Below are 20644 nucleotides of genomic sequence, written 5' to 3'. Positions count from 1 at the left end.
GAGAAATATCTCTCCTGTCAGAGCCCTGGGAGTGTATTGATAATTGTTCTCCCAGAGCACAATAAAACTGTCAGATGCAATCAAAGTGTCTGAATTCCTGTAGCTTTAACTACAGAGGTGCTGAGAGGAGGAGTTTTAGGAGGTGAAGTCAGTACAGAAATCACAGCTTTCAGGCAGCAAGGTACCAAGGGATATGTAGTCCTTAGAAATTGAAAGTAAACAGCAGACAAGGAGCTGCAACTCATGCAGGGAATCCAGGAAGTAGACAGGCAGAACTCACAACACGAAAAGAGATTCTTCAAGTAAGCTTATATTGGATTGTCAAAAATGACTATTGCTTGTAATGCTATTACAGTGCTTATATAATGATATGAGTATATGCTGTGACTATAAATCTCCTTTAAGGGTTACTACCCAGCAAGAGCATTTATTGTTTAGGCAGATGCTGAAGTAATGAACATTTAATCGCTTTCTGACAATTCTCAGAGACTCCAGTGGTGTTCCTGGTTCTGCTCAGTCCACAACAGCGTCACACTGTTCATACATAGGAGGTGGGGGCTTTCCAGGACTGTCAAAATGTTTTTTTTTTTTTCAAGTTTATGAATTAAATAAACAAGTAGCTTGCTATGGGGGTACTCGGCAGGGGGGGGTAGAGCCCAGAGCGCCGGTGAGGGACCTGAGCAAACAAGAATTAGGCCTGCTTTGTGCAAAACCCTTGCACAGAGCAGATAAGTGTAGCATGTTTGCAGTATCACTTTAAGCTTTGTCTCAATGTAGAGGAAGGTGCCATGAGCTGTTCAGCTACCTCAGCTGTATATTGCATTGTGTGAATGGAATGCTAGTGTTGATATCTGATCAATCTCTCTCTTTTTTTTTTTTTCTCCAGATCTGAAAAAATTTGGCAGTGATGAAATAATCACCTTCCAGCCAGTTGAAATCCCTTGTCTGTGGTAAGTCATTAATGTAACATTTGATCAGATGTGCCTCTGTCATATCATATGTTCCCGTGAGTGTAGTATCTCATTCAGCGCGATCCAGTTCTTCTACATACCGTATATACTCATGTATAGGCTGACCCGAATATAAGCCGAGGCACCTAATTTTACCACAAAAAAATGGGAAAACGTATTGACTCAAGTATAAGCCTAGGGTGGGAAATGCAGCAGCTACTGGGTAAACAATGCCCATCTGCGGCTTCACTGTGTCCTCCTGTGTCAGCAGTGCCCATCTGCAGCCTCACTGTGCCCATTTGCAGCCTCACTGTGCCCATTTGCAGCCTCACTGTGTCCATCTGCAGCTTCCCTGTGTCCTCCTGTATCAGCAGTGCCCATCTGCAGCCTCACTGTGCCCATCTGCAGCCTCATTGTGCCCATCTGCAGCAGTACCTTTGATAACTAAAACAGCGGTGTCTCCCACTGTGTCATGCAGTCTGTTCGGCGGCCGTCCATTGTAACAAAGCCCCGCCTCCTCCTCGTCCGTGATAGTCAGAACACTGATACAATGCTGTGAAACTATCAGTGTTCCGTCTATCACGGACGAGGAGGAGGCGAGGCTTTGTTACAATGGACAGCTGCCGAACAGACTGCATGACACAGCGGGAGACACAGCTGTTTTAGTTATCAAAGGTACAGCTGCAGATGGGCACAGTGAGGCTGCAGATGGGCACAATGAGGCTGCACCCTCAATCGAGACCCTCACTCGAGTATAAGCCGAGGGGGGGGGGGGGTTCAGCCTAAAAAATTTGCTGAAAAACTCAGCTTATACTCGAGTATATACGTAATCTCTGGGAGCAGTTCTTCTATTTCCCCTGAAATCTTAACATACAGTTGGCATTTTTTGCCTTGATTCCTACAAAATACTCATGATTGGCTGGCCTCCATCTATACTTTGTAAGCAGGATGCGTCTAACATATTTTATGTCCGGGATGCCTCTTGTATGCTGATATTCATACAGCAGAACAAATCCCATAGGCCGGGTAACAATCATGACTACAAGAATTACAGCTGATGCCTTCAGTGGCTGTCCATGTTCCATAACCTCCACCTCCCAATAGACCTCCGAATCCAGCATGATTGTGTCCACAAATATTATTGTCTAGGAGAATTCTCCATTCATTCCTCCGCAAGTGCTATTGAGAAGGCAGACTAGAAGTGGAGTCCTAACAAGAGGTGAAGACTTTCTGTATTGCTATTTTTAATTTGCAACATTCAAACAAATTACATTTTATGGGATGTTATAAAAATGATAATTTTGCAAATTATTTTCTTCTGGCTGCTCAGTTCATCTCAGTCTCTGGTGGTGTGCAGAGGCAGCGGACTCGGAGAAGATGTTAGGAAGGGGAATGATTTATTTCACCACTGACCTAGAAAAAGAAGAAATTAACTCTATCACTCTCTCACTTCTGCTTCATGGCTGACAATTCTACTAGACCCTCATAATCTACCTCATTATCAACACCGCCTAAAGAAATTTGGGTGCTTTAAAATGCAACTCCAGCCAAGCGGATGCATGCACAGTTAAATAAATGGATTTATATTGTTTTAACTGCTACAATATTGGCGATTCTGTTAAGCCTGTCATGTGATTCACACAGCACAAGCAAGACGGTTACATCACTTTGCACTAGTGCAGCTTCCTGTGCCTCATCCCAGCATGCCCATTGTGGTAGAAATGAGGATTTCTGTACTGGTCAGGCCCTCCTGTCTAGTAACCCTGACCCCTACAGCTCTTCTGAAATAAAAGAGGGTTTGTAATGGGTTACTTTTGACAATTGGAGTTCCAGATTATTCTGCTTGTGAAATGAAAATTTTGCAATTTTGCTTTTTTTGTCCCATGTTAAATATAGCTACATGAAAGCTGTGTTGCTACATCTCTTTTGTGCTGACTGGTAAATAATGGGAATGTTTTAAAGCAGTATTAACCCCAAAAGCAAGTATTTATTATCTCTAAGGGAAAAAAAAAACGCTGCAACTTCTTGTAGAGTATTAGCTGTAGTTTGGCTTTAATTTGTTACTGTACTTCTGACTGACAGTGCCGCTGTTCAAATCTGCCCCCTGTGCTCCTTCATTCAGAGTGGTGTCTGTATAATAGAGGAGCTGTGTTACTGACCAGATCACCAGGGGAAACCGCTGCACCTAGGGACATAAGATAGAAGGAGTCCAGAAAAGGGGAACAAAAATGGTGATAGGTCTGATGGATAAAACACATCAGAGAGGAATTCAGGAACTACATTGTACAGTCTAGAGCAGGGATCTCCAAAACTATGGCCCTCCAGCTGTTGCAGAACTACACGTCCAATGAGGCATTGTAAAACTCTGACATTCACAGACATGACTAGGCATGATGGGAATTGTAGTTTCTGAACAACTGGAGGGTCGTAGTTTGGAGACCCCTGGTCTAGAAGAAAGAAGGGAACAGGGAGGGAGACATTATTAAAACCTTTGAATACATAAAGGGTGTGAATCAGGTTCAGGCAGAAGGCAGTGATTTTAATATGAATCTAAGATCAAGAACACAGGGACATGACCTCAAACTAGCAGGAGGAAAGTTCAAAGCTAATCTTAGAAAGTATCATTTTTCCAAAAGAGTAGTTGATGTTTGGAATAGATTTCCACCAGAGGTAGTCAACAGTAAGTGGATTTAAACATGCTTGGGACGAACATAGATCTATACTTAACCAATAAAAAAAAAATTAGCAGACTTGATGGACCATTTGGTCTTTTTTCTGTGTTCGCTCTTCTTTGTTCCCTGCTGGTATCTGGGATATAACTTGTGACAAGCATTGCCTCTATACATGAGCATTGTTTTATGCTGCGTTGGATCTAACATCTGAAAAATATCCAGGGCTCTTTAAACACTCAATACATCTACATATTCATACCTACATCTTGTTCCAGGTTGAAGATATGAAGGAGGATTGTGGGTAGCAGGAAATTTGTTGATATTACATTCATAAAGAGACCCTGTTTCCAGACCATTCATTTCAACTGAAATATTCCTATAACATTACATGTATATTTAATGTATTTTATGCATGTTATTTACCTGTACAAACCCCCTTGTGTGGACATCCAAAAGTCCTGAGACTGCTGAGTGCAGCCATCTTGGATGTGATGTCAGTAGCCCCAGCAGACTCACAGCTGTCAATTGTATGAGCCTTCAGTCCTCCTCTATTAGCTACATAAAAGGCTATGTAGGGAGGTGAGGGGAGGGACAGAAGAGCTGGGCCAGCACAGACATTGATTAGACACTTCTAAAAGAGGAGAGTTCTTAGACATGCAATGAGGTGGGCCTGTGCTAGGGAAATGACTAGTTACAATTTCTAGCAAGTTCAGAGGCACATTTCAAGTGAATAAAAAAAAGTTTCATTGATTTGATGATTTCAACGCTACTGTGACTGCTAAGGACAGATGATGGTCAGGGAGTAAAGATGGTTAAAACAAAGTCAGTGTGATTGACAGTGGCTGCTCCTCAATAAACAGGTCCTGAGTAACTTAATACATATATAAAAGCACAAGAGGGTGCCTCCCTCTGAGTGTAAACCATAAGAATACGTGAAAGTAAGGAGTACACAACTATTTCATTCACTATATATAAGTTGGGCTGCACGATTCTGGCTAAAATGAGAATCACTATTTTTTTGCTTAGAATAAAGATCGCGATCCTCACAGCATAACATCATCTTTCAGATTATACAAAAAAATTGCGCTAACTTTACTGTTTCGTTTTTTTAAATTCATTAAAGTCGATTTTTTTCCACAAAAATTGTGTTTTAAAGACTGCTGTGCAAATACAGTGTGACACAACAATTGCCATTTTATTCTCTAGGGTCTCTGCTAAAAAGAATATATAAATAATAATTGGGGGGTCCAAGTAATTTTCTAGCAAATAATACTGATTTTTAACTTGTAAGCAACAAGTGTCAGAAAAAGGTTTAGTCTTTAAGGCCCATTTCACACATGCCTTTAGTTTGTTTCATCAGTTCTATCCCATTTTTTTTTTAAAGAAAAACGGATCAGTTTTCATCAGTTCTTGATCAGTTTTCATCAGTTTATACATCAGTTCTTTACATCCACTTAACCACTTGAGTCAATTTTTTGGTTTACGTTGCACGGTTCTGGATAAAATAAGAATCACAATTTTTTTGCTTAGAATAAAGTTTACGATTCTCGTGGCCTAACATCATCTTTCACATGATGTTGCGCAAATACCGTGTGACATAAAATATTGCAACAACTGCCATTTTAAGCTCTAGGGCAGTGATGGTGAACCTTGGCACCCCAGTTGTTTTGGAACTACATTTCCCATGATGCTCTTGCACTCTGCAGTGTAGTTGAGCATCATGGGAAATATAGTTCCAAAACATCTGGGGTGCCAAGGTTCACCATCACTGCTCTAGGGTCTCTGCTAAAAATATATGTATAATGTTTGGGGGTTCTAAGTAATTTTCTAGCAAAAAATACTGATTTTAACTTGTAACAAGTGTCAGAAAAAGGTTTAGTCTTTAAATGGTTAAACGTCCCTCATTTAGAGACCCAAGTTGATTCTTTTGATCTAAGAACTGAGAGATACATTGTATCTCTTCATTATCTCTGAGGAATGTCTTTTTTTTTTTTTGACAGTTCTGGCTCTGCAAAAAAGCTGACAATTAGATTTAAAATCTGACAATGACAGTCGGCGTTGGCAAGTGAGGGAGCCTGTTTGTACAGACTGCCCCATTGCGATATGTACAGCTCTTCTCCCCCTCTCCTTGCACACACTGCCCCCCCCCACAAATGACAGCTCCAAAACCTAAGGAAATAAAAAACACCGGCAATTGCATTTAAAAGCTGACTATGACAGTCAGCGCCATCAAGTGAGGGAGGCCTGTCTGTACAGACTGCTTCCTCACTGTGTATACTGCTCTCCTGCCTTTCTCTGCCACAACCCCCCCCCCCACAGTGACTGGTTGCCCCTAACAACCAATGCAAATGTCAGTTTACATCTTTTTTTCGTCTGATCCATTTTTTTGACCGATTAAAAAATAGGGCTTTCATCCTTTCAAAAAAAAAAAAAGGGGATGTTTAAGGAAGCAGATGAAAATAGATGATCATCCATTGTCATCCGTGTTTCCATTGGAATGCATTGATGTCCGTTTTTTCATCCGTCAACGGATGACAAAGGGTCTGTATGTGTGAAAGGGGTGTAAGTGGTTAAACTGACCTCATTTACAGACCAAAAGTTCATTCCTTTGATCTAAAGAACTACATGTTACAATGTTTTTCTTTTATCTCTGATGTTGTGATAAATTTGGCAGGCTGCCTGGATTTTTTTTTTTTTTTTTTGTCAGAAGTGAGCAGAGAACTCTTTGCACTTGTTACAAAGAATCGGGAAATGCTGTTTTAAGATCGCAAAGAGAGTTGAATAGCGATCTTGATTCTTTAACGATTAATCGTGCAGCTCTGGTTGGTGTTAAAGAGGAGCTTCACCTTTAAAAAAAAAACATTAAAAGCCAGCAGCTACAAATACTGCAGCTGCTGACTTTTAATAAATGGACACTTACCTGTCCCAGGGTCCAGCGATGTCAGCAGCCGAAGCCGATCAATTGCTCGGCTCTCGGCTGCCCCCGCCGCCATCCTCGGTCAGGGAATCGGGAAGTGAAGCGCTGCGGCTTCACTGCCCGGTTCCCTACTGCGCATGCGCGAGTTGCGCTGCACCTCTGCACTGGTCCCCGTTGTGTGCTGGGAACTATGTGTTTCCCAGCACACAACGGGGGGGCGGGCTTCTGTGGATATTCTGCGGCTGTCTAAGCCCGGAAGTGGCTGCAGATACCTGTATTAGACAGGTATCTGCACCCCCTCCCCCCTGAAAGGTGCCAATTGTGGCACCGGAGGGGGGGAGGAATCCGATGAGCGGAAGTTCCACTTTAGGGTGGAACTCCGCTTTAAGCATATCATCCTATGAAGTGTGGTCATCTGTGGGACTGCAGAGATCGGCAGCAAGCGGCTGGTAAAGGCAGAATCGTGCTGGAAACCGAGCGTGACGACCACTGTGTGCCTGGGAGCTGGAGCGCAAGCTGTCAGATTAGGTAGTGGCTTCTGGGTCCGCTCAGTGGGAATTGGCTGTCCGCGAAGATGCCGTCACTAGGTTTAGGGGGCGTGGTTACGCATTTTAGGGCACCCCCATTTTGTCAAACCAATGTAAAGGAGGAAGGCACCTGCCACTTGCTGTCGATCTCTACAGTCCCTCAAATGACCACACTTCATAGGATGACATGCTTAAAGTGTAAGTTCACCATCACAGAAAATTCTGTAAGGGGAACTTAAACGGGACTAGGGCTGCAACTAACGATTATTTTCATAATCGATTAGTTGGCCGATTATTGTTTCGATTAATCGGTTAATAATCTTAAAAAAAAAAGTGTGGTGTATAATTTAGTTAATATGTAAAGTTTTAAAAAAAGGCAATTTATTCTTATATATCTCTATGCAGTGGTAAATATAAATAACCAACTATATGGTTAGGGAGCAAAATATCTAATCCACTCTGAGAATAACAGACAGAAGAGATATACTGTACATACTATTAGAGGAGATATATACTGTATATACTATTAGAGGAGATATATACTGTATATACTATTAAAATGTGAATCTGGTAAATATCATCAGACTCCGAGATCAAATTTTTTTTATTTAACAAACAATGTCTTCCTTCAAAAAAAAAATTTATTTTAAGAATGTTCGTTCAATTTTCTAATCGTTAGTGGGGTCAAAACGACGTTCATTTTCAACCACAGTGACGGGAAAATTTTGAAACAATAGCAAAATTCAAAGGAATTTCAGTTCAGAAATTACATTCATTTTAAAAACAGAATGTTAAAAACCAAGTGAAAATTTCAAACAACATTCTTTCATTCAGTGAATGTACAAAGATTTTTCGTCTGAATATTCTCGTCTGAATATTTTGTCTGAAAATTGATCAGTGTGGCCAGCATAAGGCTCGGTACACACCTATGCAGTTTGCTTTTGATCTGTTTCTGCAGTGCTTTTTGCTGTGTGTTTTGACTTTTACGCACGTGATTGTGCTGCGATTTGCGTTTTTGCATTTATTTTTGGCCAATTTGTTGTTGGGAAGATTAAAAAAAACAAAAACTGCTGAAATAATTACACGCTTTTCTGCAGCTTTTCCATTGAAGTATATTGAACCAAAAAAAGCACCGTTTTGCATTAAAAAAAAAGTCCCTGACCCTTTCCAATTATGCAGCGGCTGAAAAAAGCATAGATGTGAACGTGTCCCATAGGAAACTATGTAAATGGACTGTAGTGCTTTTCTGCAAAAAGCACCAAACACATAGATGTGAACCAGGTCTAAGACGTTTAGTAACATAATGGGGTTAAAAAACTAAAATTAGCCCTTTATAGTACAAAGAAAAACAGATAATCACTACTGTAAGGGGTTCATTTTTTTTTACTGTAGTGTAAGTAATATTTACAGTAGCAATTATTTGCTCATTTTATACTATAAAGGGCTCATTTTAGTTTTTTTTAACCCCATTATGTTACTGGCCGATTAACCGATTATGAAAATAGTAATCGATTAATTTCATAATCGATTAGTTGTCGATTAAACGATTAGTTGTTTCAGCCCTAAACGGGACCCCCTCCTAACCTCCCCCCCCCCCCCCCCCGTCCCGCTGACCTGTTGCACGGCGATTTCTTATTCTGAGCCCCAGTATAGCCGCCTCAGGGGTCTGGGGCTTAGAAACCCTCTCAGCATTCATGCGTCTTCTTTCCCGCTGACAGGACAGGCTACGCTTGTTCTGATTGGTCGGCGCCGCCCGTGTGATGGCGCCGACCAATTAGAATGCTCCGAAACATCCCTCCTGATGGGGTACATCTTGGAGACTCAGAACGGGAGATCGCTGCAATCCAGGTCAGTGGGCGTCGGGGGGAGGGGGATGGGGGTGTCCTCTGTAAGTTCACCTTACAGATTTTTCTGTAGAGGTGAAATTACCCTTTAATACCAACTTAGATGGAGGCCATCCTGTTGTGCTTGCTTTAATAAAAATTAATTGTTGGAAAGAAAAAACACTGCAAACAAGTTGATGACGGGGTCTGTTTAATATTTGATGACTCATGGGAGAGCTGGGGAAGAAAACTTTAGAAGAAGTGTGATGCCTGCTGTTATCAGGAAGTTGTCCCTCTGTGGACTGTGTGAGAGTGACAGTGGTAAAGCGTTCCCAGCGTTGGCTGCAGCAGCCGGGGTGACTTGTGGACCTCTCCCACACCCACTAACGGACCTGGGAGGACATCTGCTGCAGATTCTGGGGAGAGACGCGATGAGGGTTGTGGTGTACAGCCGGAAGGACAAGGATTCCATGTTCTCTGTTTATCCAGGCTGATTCCTGTTTGTGTCTTTATATTAACTGGTTTCTGCGCAATACTGAAATAACAAATGTGGTTGCGAGTCCTTGGATATCAAAGTGTCCTCTGGCCCTCAGAAATGCTGCTAATGGTCACCATGGCAACACTAGAGAAAAGTAAACTTTAATAGCAAGTTGGTCTTACCGGGTCTGTATAAAAATGCAGCATTTAATAAAATAATCATTATGTGTTAATGCTCTCTGCTGTAAGAAAACCTAGGTGTATCGCTCATACAATCCGTGATCTGTAACATTCCACACATGGCAGCCACCCGACACCATACACCGTTCTGCTACAAGCTGATATAAAAGGATGCATATGTAAAAGGTGCTACAACCCATAGTCTAATGACCTCTTTGGTGATGGACTGTCCCTCAGAGTCATCACGGCCAGTGCAAGCCTGTAGACCATGGATATGCAATTAGCAGACCTCCAGCTGTTGGAAAACTACAAGTCCCATCATGCCTCTTCCTCTAGGTGTTATGCTTGTGGCTGTCAGAGTCTTGCTATGCCTCATGGGACTTGTAGTTCTGCAACAGCCGGAGGTTTGCTAATTGCATATCCCTGCTGTAGACCCTGCATTGTTCTTGATGATGTCAGGACCTTAGACTGCTGGAGCGTGGGAAAGAAGATGCTGCAGAGACATGCCTAGCAGCGTGGAGGGTAGGCTAGGTACATCTTCTTTTCTGTGGCCCCTAGACCTAAAAGAACAATGAAGCCTTTTGGTGCAGGCATAGCCCCACAGCAAGGGATAATTTTAAAGTTTCCCAAAATTGGGTTTTAAGGGCTAGTTCACACTGGCCACACCTAAAACATAAGGCACAGTTTACTTTTATTTATTTATGTATTACTTTGTTGGACATGTACACTCCATTCATGTCTCCACACATGCAGTTACTTGCCATGCCATCCAGTGTACAGCGGAAAAATGTAGCATGTCTGAATTTTTCCTCACTGCACCACACTGCACATCACACCAGTGCTTCAGTAAGAACGGTGACTGGTGTTGATACAGAATGGAAAAAAAACATTCATCTCGGTATATGTGAAGAAGGTCCAAAACATTACACGTTTCTATCCTATCCCATCCCTATTATGTTTTTTTACTCTAAAATTTCAGAGCCTGTAGCATCTTTCATATTCTTATCAATTTTGGTACCAGACCAGGTTCCTAAAGCCAGTGTTAATTTTGGTGACTAAAACATTTTCATCTACTAAATTAATACTATTTTAGTCGACTAAAATACAACTAAATCTAAAATGGCATTTTAGTCAAAAGACTAAAATACGACTAAAACTAAATTGAAATTTGATGTCAAAATTAACACTGGTCTGTAGTGCATGTTCAAATCTAAATACCATAAATAATAATATAAATAGTAATAATAATATTCGATTTTTCACTCCAGCAGTATATAATGTTTGGAAATTGTAGAGAAATACTTAAATAATGCATTACAATTTAACTACACCCAATAGATTTTAGATGACTAAAATTTGTTTTAGTCGACTAACATGTACTGGAGATTTAGGGCTCATGCATGCATACCAGTGTTAATTTTAGTCTTAGGACTAAAATGGCATTTTAGTTTTAGTCCCATTTTAGTCTTCTGCAATTGTTTTATTCGTATTTAGTCGACTAAATCTCAAGTACATTTTAGTAATTGCAATTTAGTTTTAGACATAGTCTTTTGACTAAAATGGCATTTTAGTTTTAGTCTAATTTTAGTCTTTTAGTTGTATTTTAGTCATCTCAATTGTTTTGGTCGTATTTTAGTAAACTAAAATAGTATTCATTTAGTCGACTAAAATGTTTTAGTCCTTTTAGTCGACTAAAATGTTTTAGTCGTTTTCATCGACTAAATTAAAACTGATGCATACAGGACATTTTTACAGCTGCTGTTAGGGGCATTTGACGTTTTTTTAACTGCCTATAAAAGCCCCTCCATGTTGGCTTTGCACACATTCACACGCAAACTGTCAGAGATGTCCGGAGGTCATAAGCATTTAGTGACAGTTAAACAGAAACAGCCAGCCTGTGCTTCCAGGAGCAGTAAAAATGAGAAACGTGGCTAAACGTGTCAAGCCGTGTTTTTCCATTATAGAGAGTGTTTTCAATAAAAAAACGCCCAAAACCGCTAACACGGGAAGCCACTAGTGTAAAAACGGGCGTTTTTAGCGCTGCTGTAGTGCTGGCGTTTTTAAAACTTCCTGTGTGCATGAGCCTAGTTGACTAAATACGACTAAAACGATTGCAAAAGACAAAAATGAGACTAAAACTAAAATGCCATCTTAGTCAAAAGACTAAGGGTCCTTTCACATGGGCTTGTCTGTGTACGGACTTCGCTTTGCTCAGCAGGGATCGATCCGCTGATCCCCGATGAGTAGGTGGATGACAGGCCCGTCTCCGCTCACTGTGCGGCGATGGACCTGTCAAAGCCCCGCTATCCTCTATGGAGATTGGATGAAAACGGTCGGTTTTCATCTGATCCGATTCTCAAGACGGATGGAAAGTAGGATTTCCATCCGTCTGGATCTCATGAACAGGATCGGATATCGGCGGATGTCAGCAGACATGTCACCGCTGACATCCGCCGCTCCATAGGGCTGAATGGAGCGTCCAATCAGGTCCGCCTGAAAAACTGACAGGCGGACCTGATCGGAAAGCCCGTGTGAAAGGGCCCTAAGACTAAAACTAAATCGAGATTTGCTGCCAAAATTAACATTGCCTAAAGCCCAGATCTTTAGAAATGTGTTTAGAGCCACCTATAATAAAAGTCAACTGTTTTTATTTTAAATATAAAGGATTATTTCACTTTTTCTGCATCTATTCCTTTTCCCAGAAACCTTTACATCCCAGGATCCGCAGCACATTACATATATTTCCCCTTCATATGTGTAGGCCGTGCGTGGCCTGTCAGCAAATATTCCTTACATTTGATCTCCCTCTGTCCCGCCTTCACGACAGGATAGGCCGGATATTAGATGTGAGCCCCGAGCGGCCATTCAGTCTTGTTAAAACTTTGCGCATGCACAGTGTGCTCTCTCCCTCTAGCATCATTGGCTCATCCACTCCTGCTACAGAGGAGGGAGCGCACTGCACATGGAGTGACTGCTGGGAGCGCACTTCCAACATCCGGCCTGAACACCAAAGAGTTTTTGCCAGCTAAGCAGTGATAATGTCATTGTGCTGGGGATCCTGGAATGCATAGAGGATTTTGTGGAAAAAAGTGCAGGAAAATGGAGCTAACCATTTAAATTGACTGCCAATATCCATTCCCCCACTGTTGGTGGGTGTAGTGAAATCTACTTTTGTGCAATCAATTTTCTAGCAATGTTCACATTGTTCTATTAAACCTCAATCCCAGACTTGTTTTTCCGGAATCTCTAGATGTCCCAAAATACAGATCTATGTATTCTATGCAACATTGTTTGTAAAACAACATTAATGTTGTACAGCTTTCCAATATCTTAACAATTTAGGATATCTCCAAATAATATGTATGAAATCTTGCAGGGCCTGTCCACATCTAGAACAACTAGGACTTTCCCAAAGGACTGCTCTATAAAGTGATTGGGGGGGTTTTAAACATCCTGTAGACTTTACTTTACTCTTTGAAATACTGATATTGAGACCAGTCATCCTCTTTTGACACCGTCTATGACTTGACATTGTGTCACATGACCCAGCTCTTTCCCAGCCTGTCTGCAGGGAATCAGTGGCATGAGGAGCTTCTAGTCATCTTCTACTGGCCACATGTTAAAAAAAAAAAGTGGGCATAGAGGAGGCGGGAGGGAGTGGCCAGTCATTTACCACTGTGTATATGCCCACATGTGTGACTCAAAAATCACATGGACTGCTCAGGGTAAAAATACACTGATAATTGATCACCTGCACTAGCTGCCAACACTGCTCTGCAAAATCCCCAACTGCAGTGGGGACATGGACATGAAGGGGAGACAGAGAACAGCAGGATCAACCAGGTTTTTTACAGTATACAGAAAAGGAATGCCATAGTGACTGAGTGAGTATGAACAGCATGTAATATACAGCATTTATTGATTTTATTGATAGTTTTTAATTATGTGAATTTAATGACACTTTAAGGATAGACAGATATTTCTCTGCCTGGTTTTCCTTATGAGGTATATGACATGGAGGCTATACCTTCTGGGATGGTGACCACAATATAAAGCATTTGGAGTTGGGGGCCAGATGTAATTATATAGGTTCGGTTAATTTGGTTATGGATATGAGAACAAACATCAGCCATGTTGCAGCACCACTCCAGAAGTCACTGGTTCCCTGATACTGGTGGTGGTGGGGGTTATAACACTTTCTCTTTATGACCAGTAAAAATATTTTTATGAAGGTCTCTTCCCCTGAAAACAAAAATCTTCTTTCCTTTGTATGTTTTTTTCCCTCTCTAGGTTTTCAGTGAAACTCCAGTTTTGTTAAGATGAAGACTATTCCCTAGGTGAACCATATTCATTGCCAGGAAACTAATGTAACCCTTTCTCAAAGTGACTATTAAGTGGGAAGGTCCCCAGTCATTATCACCACGACCTGAGCTGTGACTGTGTTCTTATAAGAAATTCTGAGCCTTTACATCCCTTCAGGAATACAATATAGTCTTATCAGGATCTAACTTGAGATTCATACAATTTTAGTTTAAGCTCTGTGCAGACTTTTGGGAAAGCAGTGAGACAATAACACAAGCAGGAAATGAGCTTATTGGAAGAATTCTGTATAGTATGTCCACAGGCTGCCATATTGTAGGGGAGTGACCAAAAAATCAGATGGCCTCAGCCTGAAATGGAAAGATGCCATGAAACGGTCTCTGTCTTTGTTGTTGTAGCTTAGGCGCTTAGCTGGCAGGGAGAACAACTACAGACACTAGCTTCAGTGCCATTAAGCCTCCACTCACCAGGGGGAGTTGGTAGGACTTGAGAAACTAAAAGGACTATAATACAGCTGCGTGTGATCATGGGAAATGTAGTTTACAAGGAGAGCTGTGGAGATGAAAGCATTTGCAAACTTCAAGAGCCACAAGAACTCCTGTGAGAAGTAGGGAAAGCACAGAGGTTTCCTGGGCTTTGAGACACAGATGGATTATTGCAGTATGGTTACTGGAGTGGGTCAGACCTGTTGCTGTGGGTGCAGAGACCAGCGGCAGCTACTGAAGACCAGAGTGCCAGGAATCCGACCTGTGAGGAATAGAGTGGTGGGACTGAGCTTTGAGGACCGGATTACGAGGACTGAGGCCCCAGAAGATCAGGTACCTGAGGAACAGAGTCAGAGGAGTGCCCAGGACAAGGTTCGCTGGGTGCCAGGACTGGTGAGTGGTTGCGGCTGTGCTTACTGTACCACAGCCGCTAATGTGGACTAATGGTAAAGTACCATTAGCCCAAGCTGTCCAGTAAAAATTCTGCAGTGGAGGCACGCCTCTCACTGCAGTGTCATAGAAGGGGCATGCGTCTAAAAGACAAATGCTCCCTTCCAGCCCAGCCCCCTTAACTACAAGGAAGTACATGGGTTTATGGGTATACGATTTACCCACAATCCCATGTTTTTCTCACACAGTTAAGAGGGAGAATGAGAATCTGCTGCTTTTAAAAAGGTACTGTTATAATCAAGCTAAATCATATATTTATATGCTGTATGCTATAACCTAATCATTTCTTATTTATCTATTTACTGTAAAATCGCTGGTTTGAGTTTGAGTCAAACTTCAGTAATTTCTCTGTTAGGCCACCTGCTTGAGTACAGTTTTTGAAACTATAGTAAATTACCTTTAAAAACAATATATAATAATTATTTGTATATTACTTATGGTAATTAACCCCTTGCCACCCAATTCTGACACTTCTCTCCTACATGTAATAATCATCATTTTTTTTGCTAGAAAATTACTCAGAACCCCCCAAACATTATATTGTTTTAGCAGACACCCTAGGGAATAAAATGGTGGTCGTTGTTGGTGGTCTACTTTTTATGCTACACGGTATTTGCGCAGCAATTTTTCAAACACTTTTTTTTTTTTAACTTTCATGAATATATACCGGTATATAAAAAAAAACAAAACACTAAAGATAACCCGATTTTTAATTTTTTTTGTATAATGTGAAAGATGATGTTACGCAAGTAAATAGATATCTAACATGTCACGCTTTAAAATTGTGCACACTCATGGAATGGCGCCAAACTTCAGTACTTGAAAATCTCCATAGGTGACACTTTACATTTTTTTACAGATTACATGTTTAGAGTTACAGAGGAGGTCTAGTACTAGAATTATTGCTCTCGCTCTAACGTTTGCGGCATCTGTAACCTGTGTGTATCTGGCTTTGATACTAGCCAGTGTCTCACCAGCCACTGACCTCACCGCACATCCCTGCCATGGTTGCAGGAAAGAAATTTGCATCATCTTCAGCCAGCTTTACTGTTTATACCTTTCACTGTTTATACTGCTGTTTACCAGTGCTGCTGATATTAAGTAAGTTTTTCTTAGTACCGTGGTGATTTAGATCAGGGCTCTCCAAACTTTATAAGCAAAGGGCCAGTTTACTGTCCTCCAGGCTTTAGGGGGCCAGGCTGGGCCTGTGGGAATAGAAAACGCCCTAACATCAGTGCCCATCATTGGTTTAATTGGGAGAAATAGTGCCCCATTAATGGTGTCAGTAGGGGGGAAGATGCCCCATCATTGGTGTCAATTGGTGAAATATTGCCCCAAGGGCCTGATAAAGGCAAGCAAAGGGCTACATCCGGCCCCCGGGCCACAGTTTGGAGACCACTGATCTAGATTAACAGCCATACTTTAGCCTAGTATCCATGTCAGTTAGTTTATTGCATTCTCTGATTTCATTAGTCTGGTGCATTTTTTCTATAGGACAATATATATTTGTGGGTAGTATAGTAATACTAGAGTTGTGGCAAAGAACAGAGGACCGGTCATACCAAGCTTCTCCTCCAGGAGTAAGTGCTACATTATGTATGTTATTTTAATGAAAAATGGTTTTCTTTTCAGTAGTCTGACACTAACCTGTGTACAACAGAAGGCTTTACTGTCTTATAGCAAGACCTGTCTAGTCCTATATGTATTTATAAAAAGGTAAGTTTAGTATTGCTGGTAACACTTTCCGTTGGTACCTGTATATGAGAAGGTAGATTTATATTGATGATAGCAGTATATGTTGTGCCCTATATATAAGAGAAGGCAGTTTTACTTTAATGGTAGAAGTTTCTGTTACCTGTGTATAAGAGAAGACAGTTTGCATTGCTGGTAATGGTATATGCTGGTACCTGTATATAAGAGAAGATGGTAGTGTTTTGCTTCTGCCTGTATGTATCCCGGCTTTAACCCTGCCACCTGTATACAGGTAATGTCAAGCAGGCTATTGGGGCCTCCAGGCATTGGTGGGAGAGAGCGGTTTGGTCGTGCAGCATTTGGCCGCAGTTTTACTTTGCTGAAAGGCTGCCATGGCAACAGATGAGATGGAGCATGACATGCGCATACTAAAACACCTCTCCTGCCTTCCATCTGAGTCCAGGAAGCGTTACAGTTACCGTGGGAGGGAGAGGAGCCGAGCCTGGAAATAAAGAGGAATGAAAATCGTGTTATTCTAGAGGTGTGTGAAGTTAGAGACATTATCGCAGACATTCAATACAATACAATGCAATGTACCAGGGCAGCCAATCACCATCCACTAATCTGAGAAAGCAGCTTATTATTGGTTACTTTACACACCTTTAAGATGGAGAACGTTACCTGTCACACATGATGCTAATGAGGGGTCATTCTATCATAATGGGGGAATGATGATTGCCAGCACTGCTTATTACTTGTAGCATTTTAAATCAGGTGAGAAAATTAAAGTTAAAAACTGATTGTCATATGTAACACTTGTGATCACAGAAAGATGATTACTGTGACTTACAGTACTTAAAGCTGAATTCCAGGAATTCAGCCACTTTGTAAAAAGTGCAGGCACACTATGAGTTAAGTCCAAGGAGGTGCCAAACATCTCCAGAACGAATCTCTATTTTTATCTAACAGGTTTATGGCTCTGACACTCAGGGCTGTGATAGAGGAGAGAGGCACACAGTACAGCTATGCCCACCTCTCCCCTGTGCTCCCCATTCAGAGCAGCCTTTGTATTTTGTGAATGAGTTCACATAATACAAAAGCTTTTGTGATTGGGCAGAATGAGGGAAGATAGTTGCACCTGAAGCATCAGTCCTAGGGCTCCTGGAAAAACAGTGATAGCCATCTTCCAGAAGTGCAATAAAACTGTCAAATGTAAGTAATCGAGATAAGCCCAGGAGATGCCATGCACCTCCTTGGACTTAACTCATAGTGTGCCTGCAATGTTTACATAGGAGCTTGATTCCTGGAATTCATATTAACAGCACAGTGGGATATAGTTATAAAGCAGTGAATCTGACAATCACCAAACATTCACTGCAGATGAAAATTTCTGAGTTATCTATTTTAAATCACAGTGATTGATTACTACACATGAAATAAAGTGGATATACAGTATCTCACAAAAGTGAGTACACCCCTCACATTTTTGTAAATATTTTGGTATATCTTTTCATGTGACAACACTGAAGAAATGACACTTTTCTACAATGTAAAGTAGTGAGTGTACAGCTTGTATAACCGTGTAAATTTGCTGTCCCCTCAAAATAACGCAACACACAGCCATTAATGTCTAAACCGCTGGCAAAAAAAGTGAGTACACCCCTAAGTGAAAATGTCCAAATTGAGCACAAAGTGTCCATATTTTGTGTGGCCACCATTATTTTCCAGCACTGCCTTAACCCTCTTGGGCATGGAGTTCACCAGAGCTTCACAAGTTGCCCCTGGAGTCCTCTTCCACTCCTCCAAGACAACATCACGGAGCTGGTGAATGTTAGAGACCTTGCGCTCCTCCTCAAAAGACAACCTCTGGATATGACGCTAAGCACGTGCACTCAACTTCTTTGGTCGACCATGGCGAGACCTGTTCTGAGCGGAACCTGACCTTTTTTTTTTTTTTTTTTTCTTTTAAAGATATTTTTATTGCATTTTTTTTAACAAACCTACATACAGAAAAAAAAGCACACAAACAGAACAACAACACAAAGTACAGAATGCTCCTATTCCAGCATATACCGGAAAGGGAATTGTACATCATATAGACATTATACTAGGCAGTGCAACATACGTCTGATATGGGTATCAATCATGGAAGGAAGGTACTACAGTACCAAACATCGTAAACATAGCAAAGTTCAGGGTAGTAGTACAATACAGAATTCACAGTGTGATCTTCATTTATAGCAGTAGGGGAGAGGGTCAGCGGACTAGCTAGCCACCTGCCCCATATTTTGTGGAATGTTTTATTCCTTTTTCGAATATCAAAAGTAAGCTTATATAGAGGCAATTAATCATTGACAGGTTTTAACCAAAGATTTTGGGTCGGGATCGTTGATCCCTTCCATGTCATTAGAAGGGACATCCACGCATAGAAATAGAGGTTACAAAGCAGTCTCTTGGCCTGAGGAGTACCAGCGAGGTCACCAAAGATGCCCAGAAGACAGTTTTTGGGGTTGACTATATTTGGGAGACCCAGTGCTGAAGAGATGAAGGAGCCTATATTCACCCAGAAGTCTTGTACAATGGGACAAGTCCAAAAGTGGTGGATAAAGTCAGCAGTTTGGCCACATCCCCGGAAACAATCAGCAGAAGAGGATGTGCCCAATTTGTGCATTCTAGCAGGGGTGAGGTGCGAGTGATGAGAGATTTTAAGTTGAATTACCCTGTCCCTGGAGGAGATAACAAAGGTTTTAAATGTGTCACAGAATTTAGACCAGTCTTTTTCTGTAATAGGGTTATCTAGTGAGGCCCATTTCTCATGTGCTGTTCCAAATCTAGGGTTGGTGCCTGTCATGAGGGCCGAATAGTAAGTGGAGATAAGTTTTGTTTGGTCTGGGGATCTCAGGAGTTTTTCTAGGTCTGGTGTCTTAAAGGGACTATCCAGGAAGCCAAACTGTGCTTGTACAGTGTGTCTAAGCCGATAATAATATAAATTGGTAGGTGATAGGTCAAAGTCTGCATACATTTGATAAAAGGATTTGAAACCCTGAGGGGTGTAAATGTGGCATAGGTACTTAATTCCCTTGGACATCAATAAACCATAGTGGACCATTGGGAGAGGCCAGCCAGGAGTCTGAAAGCTTTGCTACCACAGTTTGGAACAAGGAGAGGGAGGTACGTATAATTGACATGCCTGGTCTAGGTGGTGTGCATCCTCTATAGACAATGTTGTGGAGTGTTTCAAATGAGGAGACTATAGCTCCCTCAGTAGTGGTACAGGTATTTTAGAGTTTGGATGAAGCCAGTCATGAATATTAACCAGCTGGGATGCCAGATAGTAAAGGTAGAAGTTGGGGAAGGCCAGTTCTTCCAGATGTGATGGGAGGTGTAGTGTTTCTAGTGCAACTCTAGGGGGTTGCCCGTTCCAGAGGAACGCAATGCAAATAGTCGATAATTTAAAAAATGGATTTGGGAATTTTGCAAGGGGAATTGGCCTTGACATAACGTAGTTTAGGTAGGTAAATCATCGTAAGGATATTGACTCTTCCGTTGAGATCCAGGGGCAAATTTTTCCACTGTTTGGTCTGTGTTTGTAGTTGGAACAGTAAGGGGCATAGATTTTTGGGTATGTATAGGGATAGTGGTAGTTGAATTGTGACACCTAAGTATCTGAAGGAGGTGGCGACTTGCTGTCCAGAGTCTGACTGAATCACTGGTATAGCAGCTTGGTCTAGAGGAAAAAGGATTGATTTATCCCAGTTCACTCGGAATCCAGAATAGTCACCAAACATGTTAATTTCAGCTAATAGGTTGGTGAGGGAGTTGTGGGGATTTGTTAGGTAGACTAGGGTATCATCTGCATATAGGGAGATTCGCTCCTCTATATCGTTTATGGGAAGGCCTTTAATTAATGGAGAGCTACGGATCGGAACAGCAAGGGACTCCATAGCCAAAGCAAATCGGAGGGGTCCCTGTCTGGTACCCCTGGTAATTGGGAAGGTCTCAGTGACAGGGGAATTAATCCTTATGCGGCTAGTGGTGAAGTATAGAGTCGGGGGGCCGCTAAACCCATATAGCTATAATACCCAAAACAGATAAGGCCATTCTACACTGTTGAAAGCTTTTCAAGTGTCTACTGACACAATAACATGGGT

General features: G+C 41.6%; 1 protein-coding gene across 4 annotated transcripts in view; it reads left to right on the top strand.

The window, feature by feature from the left end:
* Positions 1–20644, top strand: part of ARHGAP32 (Rho GTPase activating protein 32) — a 352740-nt gene that overhangs the window by 121610 nt on the left and 210486 nt on the right. For all 4 annotated transcript variants that reach the window (XM_073603297.1, XM_073603299.1, XM_073603301.1 and 1 more), the window contains one exon: positions 887–950. The gene's annotated coding sequence lies outside the window, so the exon portion shown is untranslated. The remainder of the gene's footprint in view (positions 1–886; positions 951–20644) is intronic.

The sequence above is a fragment of the Aquarana catesbeiana genome, linkage group LG10 (assembly GCF_042186555.1).
Source record: "Aquarana catesbeiana isolate 2022-GZ linkage group LG10, ASM4218655v1, whole genome shotgun sequence".
Taxonomy (NCBI): Eukaryota; Metazoa; Chordata; class Amphibia; order Anura; family Ranidae; genus Aquarana; species Aquarana catesbeiana.
The sequence above is the reverse complement of the archived record's forward strand: the minus strand, read 5'-3'. Positions and strand labels throughout refer to the sequence as shown.